This window comes from Solanum lycopersicum, chromosome 1, assembly GCF_036512215.1.
Source record: "Solanum lycopersicum chromosome 1, SLM_r2.1".
Lineage (NCBI taxonomy): Eukaryota > Viridiplantae > Streptophyta > Magnoliopsida > Solanales > Solanaceae > Solanum > Solanum lycopersicum.
In genome coordinates this window covers 4,406,623-4,418,344 of record NC_090800.1, presented here as the reverse complement: position 1 = coordinate 4,418,344, position 11,722 = coordinate 4,406,623, and the positions used below count along the sequence as shown (strand labels likewise).

The window sequence follows — 11,722 nt, the reverse complement described above, 5'->3', positions numbered from 1 at the left end:
GAGAAAATAAGATCTCTTGTTCTTTCATAAAGAAAATAAAAAAATTACCACTAGTTGTCTTATAATTATGTGAAAAACATAGTTTCTTAGATTTCTTATGTTTGAAAAATGAAGACCACTTATGTGTTATATATGAGGATCTCTCAAAAAAAGAACATCAAAAAATTTAAAATATACAAGAAAGTTGGTAAACACATATAACGTTTGCATTAATTCGGTTAATGCTTTCGATAATGAAAATACCCATCGACTGATCTTTGTGTTGATTTTATTAATTAGGGTTTGCCCTTCGAGATATGACGCCATAAAAATTGCGCCTTTGTGTATTTTCTACAATGAATAAGTTGTAGTTTTCGATATCCGAAGTAACAAGATTTTTATTATTGATCTATTTTCTTTACTTTTGAATTGGTTATATATAATTGCGATTTCTAAACTAAATATTGTATACGTAGGTAGATGGTATTCCAAAATTTGTTGAGTCATCAAAACAACAATTGGTTGTGAAAACCTTAAGCAAAGGTTAAACATTTTCTTTCCCTTCTCCATTGGAATTAAAAATTTGATTAATGTTTTCTTCATCTTTAAATTATTTTAATATCTTGGTTTTTGTTACATGTATAGATGTACAATTGGCAACCAGCTCAGTTAAATTCTTGAAAAAATAACAAGAGGGGTTGGTGTTCATCTATTCTTTTATTTTTAATAAAACTAAATGCATATCTAAAGGTAATCTCTTAATACATTCAAATATTTCAATTGATTTTTTATTTATTTTTTCAAATATAAATTTTGTTTTACGTATGTACGCCTAATTAAGTTTTTAAGTTATAAACTTCATTTTAGAAAATCAAGAAGGTGAATTATTAGCTTTTGTTCTCAATTAATCTTTAAGTTCAACAAATGAATTGCAAAAAGTTATGTTGTTCTTTGAAGAGTCTTTAATAAATTACATTCCTAATAATGAATCAAATTAGTAATTGACATTCTCATATTAAACCTAGTTTATTATGACGGTCTTTTTATTAATTAGCTTTTAAACATTGAGTGATCTTTCATATATATCAATTTAAAAAATCCATACAATATTAATTATTACTTCTTCCTTCTCATTTTATTGGCATTATTTTTTTTTTGGTCAGTCCCAAAAAGAATGTTAAATTTTTTTTTATGATAACTATTTAAAGGTACAATTTCTCTTTTACCCTTGTTGGTCCCACTAATTTTTAAAATAGTACTCAAATATATCTATGAGGAGAAAGAAAAATGAGTCTACTTTTAAAGGACAATTTAGTAAATATTTCAAGGTCTTCATTTATTTCTTAAACTTCGTGTCTGATCAAATATTGTCACAAAAATGATACAAAGGGAACATTATTTTTAAATCCTTTCTCTACAACTTTCTAAGATATAGTAATACATTTTAATTCTTCTTTTCATACATATTTGTGTCACGACCCAAAATGATTCGTGAGTGGCACCCAGACTTACCCCCTTAGGTGGGCGGACCAACACATTTAATCCCCAACATATATCAATAGTTCAACTATAAATAATATAAATAACGCAGAAGCTCCAAAAGATACTAAGCAACCAATTTAAATAAGATTCTAAAGTTTAATACTTATCATCCCAAAATCTGATAGTCATCACATTAAGGACATCTAATCTCCAATACTAAGTCTAAGAATATCGAATACACTAAAATAAAAGAATAAAATAGTATGTGTCTGAAAGTATAGGACATCATGTCATGACCGAGAGAATCCAACACGAGCTTGAATGGATAGCTCACCCTGGAACTTGATACGCGGGAGGCTGGCTAGAGCTGACGAAATCAGAAGTCATAGGTACACTCGTTGCTTTTCATAAAAGGAAAAGAAAGAAGAAAACAAGTAGGGCTCAGTACGAGGCAACATGTACTGAGTAAGTATCATCGGTCAACCCAAAATAGTAACTAATATACAAAGAATATTAGTATGAACTCAACTATAGCACTTAACATGTGATAAGCAACAAAAAACAAACAACATGAACAAGTGTCAATAACAATAAAGTAAGCATGTATTAAGTCAACGATATCAAGATCACACATGAGGACTCATGCCTCTAAACCAAACCATTTTGGGAGTTAAGTTCTTTGAGATTGAGTATCTTCCATTAATTCAACATATTTATCCTTTAATATTATCGTGTCGGAACGTGACACTCCGATCCAAGAATACCGTGTCGGAACGTGACACTCCGATCCAAGAATACCATGTCAGAACATGACACTCCGATCCAAGAATACCGTTTCGGAACGTGACACTCCGATCCAAGAATATTGTGTCGGAACGTGACACTCCGATCCTATAATATCATTAGTTTATCATTTAGTATCACCACTTTTCCATTCGTTACTAATATTTCATCGAGCTTTCTTTATTCAAGGCATCACTTCGATAAAGAGGGTTCAAGAATATAAATTCCACGGTCTCAGGATTTCAGACCAATCACAAAACACACAACAAAGCCACACAATCACACAATCAAGTACATAGAAAACTTCACAATATCATTCTATACATATCAATCACTATTAAGAGTTTACTATCAAATAGAATAAATCATAACCTACCTCCATTGAAGAACCGAAGTCAAGCAAGCTACTTCTCCAATACTTTTTCTTTCCCCAATGCCTCCGAACCTCTCCAATCTATGCAATATGCATAATTTATAAGTTAACGCTTCTATAGGCACTTACATTACTCTATTAAGTATAGTCTAAACCCAATAATCATCAAACACAAATCTATATTCAAGTTTCTTATCTTGAGTTCAATTAATATGTCAAGCCTTCTATTTCCTTATTTAAGCCTAAGGTTAAGTCATTAATTTTCTGAATAACATAACTTTACTGGTATTCAAATAATATACTACACTCAATATTTAATTACCTATCTTAATATATCAAGATTGAATCATAATAAAAATAACTATACGAAGAAGAATAAAAATAATTAAAACCTAAATAACTTGTCACAAAGTGGTACTAATTTAAATTGCAGAGATGATGATATATTATGTACATTATTCTTATTGTATTATCATACGGTAATCATTGTCAATATTACTTATTAATAGACATGAAAAACTTTAATACCTAAATAAAATAATAATAATAATAATAATACCCACAGAAGCAAGTGCAAATTGAATTGCACTTCTGATTCCTATTCCCTTAACTTTTCAATACAATATAATTAATAATAATAATAAATTAGTGATAATATGACATATATGCATATAAACAAATGCACTGATTGAAGCAATCAATGCTTACATGTTGTTCGTCGTTTTTCTTTTCGATTTGTTTTTCTTCTTCCGTTGTGCGCCTTTTTTTTTCTTCTTCTTTTCTACAAATTGTGTAATATCCTAATTATTAAAATACTAATAATAAGAATAGTAAAAGTGGTCCACCATAAATTCTAATATTATTTTTCTTAACCATCAACTAAATAAATTATTAAAAGTGCCCTATTAATTTTATCATTGTAGTTATGAATGGTTTAAAATATCTATTTAGAATCTATCAAAAATTATTTTATCAAATAAAATCTCTAGTACTTTAAACGAACATAAGGGTCGTTACAATAGATACCAATTTACCTATCATTCGTCCTCGAACGATCAAAGGAAGGTGATGGTAAGATAGGAGAGTTGTCCCAACAATTCATTAAAAATATTAGTACCCAAGATTCTAATCAAAATTATCAAACCCACCAATTGAAGATTTGCACCTCTTCACATACAATGCCTCAAATGGGTCTATCTCACTACTCTAGTGATAATTGTTGTTATATATATACTCAACTAACAACAAAACTATTTCAAAAAAATGGACTCTTCAACTGATCAATTCTCCAACTAGACCTTGACATAACCACTAGGACAAATATTATCTTACATAACCATGATAAAATCCTAAATCAATAAGGGCTACAATTAGAAGTGAACTTTAACCAACCACCACACATTGATAATGAACAAATCAAGATTTCATTTTCACAATATAATCTCATCACAAGCTTAAGTGATTAAATTATTATCTCTAAACATCAATTACTCATCAAGGGAGGATCAACATATCTAACCCAAAGAAGGAAATGATCAAGTAACCAACCATCGAGTGATACACCCAAGCATACATGACCTCTAACAACATTGTCAAAATGTTAGATTAGTAGCTATTATATAACCAAACCTAAAGAATGACAAAACTACGATGGCCCTCATATTCCAGCACACATACCAAAACATAATATTGATGATGAGATAAATCTTAAGTCTATCGAAAAACTATAAATTTTCATGGTAGCTCCCTTATAAGTTCTTATAAGCAAAGTGGTACCTGTAGAACCACTCAAATACTTCAACTACACCAAGACAACACTAAATATGTCATATCGAAAATAACCAAGGTGGAATAACTCTAAATACTCCTTCCATAGTGTCCATATCAAACATTTTCATTCAACTAACTCTGTCTTTTTTTTATTTTCTAGATACCTACAATCACCAATTTAGTCCCTTTTATAATTGTGCACGCACTTGATTTATCGAACCACACATCCACTAAAGTCAATACTTTAATACTCACAAAACATCATAACCACATCAATCATTCCAACCCATCATTAGTATCAAAGTATTCTTATAAAATACATGTTCAAACTATGTCTATCTCTCTTTCTATTTAAGCATTTCATGAAAAATATGAGGCTCAACAAGGTAATAGCACCAATTTCAAACATGATAGTACATTTTCATCGAGATAAAACTATTAAATCACACTCAAAGTTAACTCCACACCACATCCACATATCATGCTTTAGATACCATTTTAAGTGATCACATACCTCATGTCAACACTTAGAATTTTTTTTTTTTTGATCACTCAAAATATTGTGTATAGTATAAGCTCATAAACTCTATTCACCATCAAATATCTATGTATCACATCATAACTTTCTATGAGTCTCATCAATAAAGTAGTATTAATTCAACTGTAAATTTCTAATAACCATATAGAATTATATCTCACCTCGTGCATCATTCTTAACTCATCTAACTCAATTTAAACAATCTAACCCACGTAAAATTCTAAATTTTTCATACCTCACTGTTTGTCACCCAAATCAAAATTCAATCTACATAAAAGTCGATGACAAATTCCTAGTAATTCTCTAGTAAACTAGTTCACACCTCACAGTCATATAAAAACTCATAGAGAATAAAAAAAATATATAATTAGTACAACCTTCAACTTCACCCCAAGAGTTTATACGAGAGGTCTTATTCCTTTTACTTTTCTCTAATCTTCTCATGGTGCATAATTTTAAATATCTCGGCCCTTCAATATATCAGAATTTTTTTCTCTCTAACTCTCTTACCGATCTCATTCTTTTACCAACAAATCATGACGTTTTACTTCACACTCGAAATCAAAACTCCGAGGAAAACTCTTCCTTATCTCCTTTAACAATCAAAGTAACAAATTTTACGACTCAAAACACGCACAGATTCTTCCAATTACCCAATACACCACACGATTAATCATTTATTACCTTAATAATTCATATCTTGAACAATACTACCATGAATGTCGACTTAAAATAAGGAACTTGAACTGTGATTTCAACCATATAACCAAATTCCCTTATCTATCAACATTAGCTCATACCTTGAAGATTTTTAGAAATTCATGTATCTTAACTTATCATTGATCGCCTATTCATAGATTTTACCATATCCTTTGCTAAAAACTCAATAGTACTCATTACTAAACTCAAAATCACAAAAGAACTTATCGTCACATTCGAGTTGAATGTATGTACACTCTTTTCTCAAGTCTTTTCCAATCATTTTTTACCAATATGATGAACATGTATCATAAACAGAGAAAAACAGGTGGAATCACGCGTCACTAAATTCAGTTTTCAACTCCTTTGAAGATAACCCCATTACCCCTTACAATTTGAGAGAATTTTTTTTTTCTCTCACTTCTCTCTAAAGGTTACCCTACATTCCATTTTTATTTTATTTTCATTATGACTCTAGCTTCTTTAAATCCAATTCGAGTGGTGCCCTAACATCTCCTAAAATTTGTCATACAACCACATTACTCACTTAATAGTAGAAATCTCAACCTTAGATACTCGCAAGTTTTTATCACCATACAAAATTTATTTGATCAACATTCTGTAATTTGCATCTCCGTCACCATCCATCACTTACTCCTATTACCATCATGCTTTGTAGCCCTTTTCATCACCACAAAGTCAATTTTTTTTCTGACATGACACCTTAAACTCAGATATAGTAATCAAAATGAAGGGACTAACAAATTATATATGCACTTTCTTACTAAATTCTTCAATTTAATCCACCCAAAGTATACTCACTAGGACTTTCTTCCCCTATAAGTTTGTCATTCTAGTATCAACCTATCCCTTGAAACTTAAGATAAGATCACCGCTCCTCATTCAGAAACCCAAGATGCATTTCACAACCTAAATGTATCAATAATGTACCAAAAATCCACCACTAAAATTTTCCTTTAAAAATAATGTTCAATCCAAGCGCCCATAGTAATAAACTAGTTGGTTTCTAAAATGTGAATGCAACACTGAATCTTATTATCTAACTATGTCATACAACTGGTAACTCCTCAAGTAGTTAGAATTCTCACCTGATAATCGACATATCCATTTTCATATACCTATAGTACCACACCATGAAAGTCCATTAATTCCACTACTAGAATACATCATACGCTCGCTAAAAATTTACTCAAATAATTTTTTGCCCATTAAGTGACTACAATACGCCATCAGATCTTTTTGGTCTCTCATCCAAAGCAATATTCATTCTTTCGTAGCTTAGGTCGACAAAAAAAAATATCACACTCTATAACTTTAACCAAGTAAACATCGATAGCATTAGTATTATTGTAGTAGTCAATCATGATCCCCTTTTTTTTTATATACACACGACCTATGAAATCATAAAAGATATTATGCCTCAATTGCCTCAACATAATTTCATCATTCACTATACAACTTATATATGTTAGGAAAACTCTACTAACTAAATTTTATAACCTAATGATGTTCATTTTCTAGTTTTTCCTTAGGAAACTTCTTGCTTGTTGTCAGATATCTACATAAGTACAAAATATTTACATTATGGGCTGCAACACATATCTTTCGTTTCTCTACATTCAGGAAACCATCTCTCTTCCCATCACTCAAAGTTTGGGGTATATAATTGGATAAAGAAGCGAGAAAATTTTACCTTAAGTCATAAGTAGTGCATTTACTAATCGACACTCAATACGTGACTATCACCATACTTTGCGTATCTCCAAAACTAGTAAGTCAATACTCAACACTAAGCCTTTTCACGATATTCATTTTATGGCACAACTCAAACCAATCAACAATGAAAGCATAAGCATCTTCATAATCAATACTAATGAATAATTCAACTTTATCAACTTAAAAAAAAAATCATGTTGATCACTAGTCATAACAGGCCTTGTAGTTAATTGAGCAAATATATCTATTTATAAGGACACATTTTTTTTTAGTGTTGTTAATTCAATTTATAACACTCTAGTACTAACCATATGTGAAATAGAGTGAAGAAGTTCAGATACCAATTTGTATCACCTAGATACCAATTGGATTCAAGTAGTAGCGCGAAAGAAAGAAAAATGAAGTTTCCTAAAGTCTTGTAGCCTCTCAAAAAAAAGTAAAGGTGTCCCCGTATCGTTCTGCAAGACCTGTCCTTGTGTGATGAGATCATTTAACCTAACGCTCTGATACCAAGTTTGTCACGATCCAAAATGATTCGTGAGTGGCACTCAGACTTACCCCCTTAGGTGGGCGGACCAACACATCTAATCCCCAACATATATCAATAGTTCAACTATAAATAATATAAATAACGCGGAAGCTCTAAAAGATACTAAGCAAACAATTTAAATAAGTTTCTAAAGTTTATTACTTATTATCCCAAAATCTGATAGTCATCACATTAAGGACATCTAATCTCCAATACTAAGTCTAAGAATATCGAATACACTAAAATAAAAGAATAAAATGGTATACGTCCGAAAGTATAGGACATCATGTCATGACAGAGAAAATCCAACACGAGCTTGAATGGATAGCTCACCCTGGAACTTGATATGCGGGAGGCTGGCTAGAGCTGAGGGAAATCAGAAGTCATAGGTACATTCGCTGCATTTCATAAAAGGAAAAGAAAGAAGAAAACAAGTAGGGCTCAGTACGAGGCAACATGTACTGAGTAAGTATCATCGGTCAACCCAAAATAGTAACTAATATACAAAGAATAATAGTATGAACTCAACTATAGCACTTAACATGTGATAAGCAACAAACAACAAACAACATGAACAAGTGTCAATAACAATAAAGTAAGCACGTATTAAGTCAACGATATCAAGATCACACATAGGACTCATGCCTCTAAACCAAACCATTTTGGGAGTTGAGTTCTTTGAGATTGAGTATCTTCTATTAATTCAACATATTTATCCTTTAATATTATCATGTCGGAACGTGACACTCCGATCCAAGAATACCGTGTCAGAACGTGACACTCTGATCCAAGAATATCGTGTCGGAACGTGACACTCCGATCCAAGAATACCGTGTCGAAACGTGACACTCCGATCCAAGAATATTGTGTCGGAACGTGACACTCCGATCCTATAATATCATTAGTTTATCATTTAGTATCACCACTTTTCCATTCGTTACTAATATTTCATCGAGCTTTCTTTATTCAAGGCATCACTTCGATAAAGAGTGTTCAAGAATATAAATTTCACGATCTCAGGATTTCAGACCAATCACAAAACACACAACAAAGCCACAAAATCACACAATCAAGTACATAGAAAACTTCACAATATCATTCTATACATATCAATCACTATTAAGAGTTTACTATCAAATAGAATAAACCATAACCTACCTCCATTGAAGAACCGAAGTCAAGCAAGCTACTTTTCCAATACTTTTTATTTCCTCAATGTCTCCGAATCTCTCCAATCTATGCAATATGCATAATTTATAAGTTAACGCTTCTATAGGCACTTACATTACTCTATTAAGTATAGTCTAAACCCAATAATCATCAAACACAAATCTGTATTCAAATTTCTTATCTTGAGTTCAATTAATATGTCAAGCCTTCTATTTCCTTTATTTAAGCCTAAGGTTAAGTCATTAATTTTCTGAATAACATAACTTTAATGGTATTCAAATAATATACTACATTTAATATTTAATTACCTATCTTAATATATCAAGATTGAATCATAATAAAATAACTATACGAAGAAGAACAAAAATAATTAAAACGTAAATAACTTGTCACAAAGTGGTACTAATTTAAATTGCATAGATGATGATATATTATGTACATTATTCTTATTGTATTATCATACGGTAATCATTGTTAATATTACTTATTAATAGACATGAAAAACTTTAATACCTAAATAAAATAATAATAATAATAATACCCACAGAAGCAAGTGCAAATTGAATTGCACTTCTGATTCCTATTCCCTCAACTTTGCAATACAATATAATTAATAATAATAATAAATTAATGATAATATGACATATATGCATATAAACAAATGCAGTGATTTAGGCAATCAATGCTTACATGTTGTTCGTCGTTCTTCTTTTTGATTTGTTTTTCTTCTTTCGTTGTGCGCCTTTTTTTTTTTCTTCTTTTCTACAAATTGTGTAATACCCTAATTATTAAAATACTAATTATAAAAATAGTAAATGTGGTCCACCATAAATTTTAATATTATTTTTCTTAACTATCAACTAAATTAATTATTAAAAGTGCCCTATTAATTTTATCGTTATTGTTATAAATGGTTAAAAATATCTATTTAGAATCTATCAAAAAGTATTTTATCAAATAAAAGCTCTAGAACTTTAAACGATCATAAGGGTCGTTACAATTTGTATTATCCTTTTACGTTGTTGAACATTTCAGGATTGATTGTTAATTCTCGAAAACCCTTATCAACCAGGTGAAAAATAAAAATAACCAACTAATCAAACTACTGAGAATCGTTAATTCATATATTTGCTACTATATACAGATATATTCCATTTCTTCACATTACGAAAGAGTATCAATATAATTAATATCTACATTACTTATTCTGTGTAACTTGTTTCTAAACTGAAAAGTTATTTATGTTTTGCAGGATGACTATTGTGTCACCTGGATCCGGATCCTCTCCATTTTCCCCAAGTTTCTATTTGGATTAATGACACATGTCATAGATTAAAATAAATGGTTAAAATTTAATTTTTCAAAGTAAACTCTCTAACCATGTTTTAGTTAATAAATATATTATATATCAGGCTTTCCACAAATTGAGATTTGATCGTAGAAGGATCTAATTGTATCCGAAGAACATTATGAAAATTATTATAATCTCAAAATATTAGCAACATATTATTTTGTCCATAAATATATGTCCAAAAAGTTTTGTTCCTATTATTTCTTTTTACGTAGGATCTTTGTTTTATATATATAATATTTTTTATCTAATTAGAAGAATAATTAACTAAATAGAAGTATGGAAACTATAATTAACCTACCGTATGTACTAGTATCATCGTTTTCTTAATCTTATTATGAAATAAAAATTAGTTTGTCAAAATGGTTTGATTATCTCTAGGTAATTTATTAATTACGGACCAATATGCCTTTAACAAAAGACTACAATAAAAATATTATACAAAAGAAAAATAAAAAAAAGATCCTACGTAAAAAGAAATAATAGGAAGAGAACATTTTTACTTATATTTATGGACAAAATAATATGTTGCTAAGATTGTGAGATTATAATAATTTTAATACTTGATATATAATATATTTATTAACTTACTCATGGTTATAGATTTACTTTGAAAAATTAAATCTTAACTATTTATTTTAACCTATGACATGTGTCATTAATGATATACATATATTATATACTGTATGATATATATATATATATATATATATATATGGATCTTAAATGGAAAATATTCATTTTGAGGATTTGGTAGTTATTTTACTAGACTTTTTATTTTACTAGACTTGCATTTTTCTATTATTTTGTGTGAGATTTGTTCGGTTTCCTTTTTGTTTTAAAAAATGTGTGGGTTTTTAGTCTCAAAAGGGGTGGTGGCGCAGTTGGCTAGCGCGTAGGTCTCATAGCTTCTGAGTAATCCTGAGGTCGAGAGTTCGAGCCTCTCTCACCCCATCTTTTTTTTTCATTTTCCGCATTCCCTTTCTCGGGCTCTACTAATATTGAATGCTTTGGTTACTAATGTTTGTATTAGGGTAGACTGTTCACATTTCACTTTTTCCGGTTATCCTTATTCGAACTCAACCCATTCTATTTTTTCCATTTGCCTTGTTTTAGGTATACTAAACTAGGGTAGATTGTTCACATTACACTCTTTGGCGGTGTATCCTTTGTTTGGAGTCTGCTAATGCGGGATGCTTTGGTTACTAATGCTTTCTTTAGGATAGAGTAGACTGTCCACGCTATACCTTTCAGGGTGTAGCGCTTCTCCGAACTATGCTAATGGTTATTATTAGGATAGATTGTCCAAAT

At 30.2% G+C, this 11,722-nt stretch overlaps 1 non-coding gene across 1 annotated transcript; it reads left to right on the top strand.

Annotated features, from left to right (window-relative positions):
* Window positions 1-11,280: 11,280 nt before the first annotated feature.
* On the top strand, window positions 11,281-11,365 carry TRNAM-CAU (transfer RNA methionine (anticodon CAU)). Its single transcript is given in 2 exon segments — window positions 11,281-11,318; window positions 11,330-11,365. It is a non-coding gene; the product is annotated as a tRNA-Met (tRNA).
* Window positions 11,366-11,722: the final 357 nt, after the last annotated feature.